Source organism: Chiloscyllium plagiosum, chromosome 8, assembly GCF_004010195.1.
Source record: "Chiloscyllium plagiosum isolate BGI_BamShark_2017 chromosome 8, ASM401019v2, whole genome shotgun sequence".
Classification (NCBI taxonomy): domain Eukaryota; kingdom Metazoa; phylum Chordata; class Chondrichthyes; order Orectolobiformes; family Hemiscylliidae; genus Chiloscyllium; species Chiloscyllium plagiosum.
In genome coordinates, this window is record NC_057717.1 from 101,240,926 (window position 1) to 101,241,177 (window position 252).

Here is a 252-nt window from a genome sequence, read left to right on the forward strand (position 1 = left end):
AAAATGCTGGAAACTCAACATTCCTCTTCCTTTTTTTTCCAAAAAAATTAAATATTTGTTGTAAATTAGCTTCAAATTTAGTTCTACCTTTTTCTGTCTGAGGTGAAGTCTGAACTGCTTGGTCCTCAGGGGGTGCTCGGCAGCACCACATTGTGGCCGGTGGCAGTACTACACAATAGGAAGAGAGAGAGAGAGAGAGAGAGAGAGAGAGATAAAGTGGGGATGGAACAAAGGGTCAAGAGAAGAGGGGGG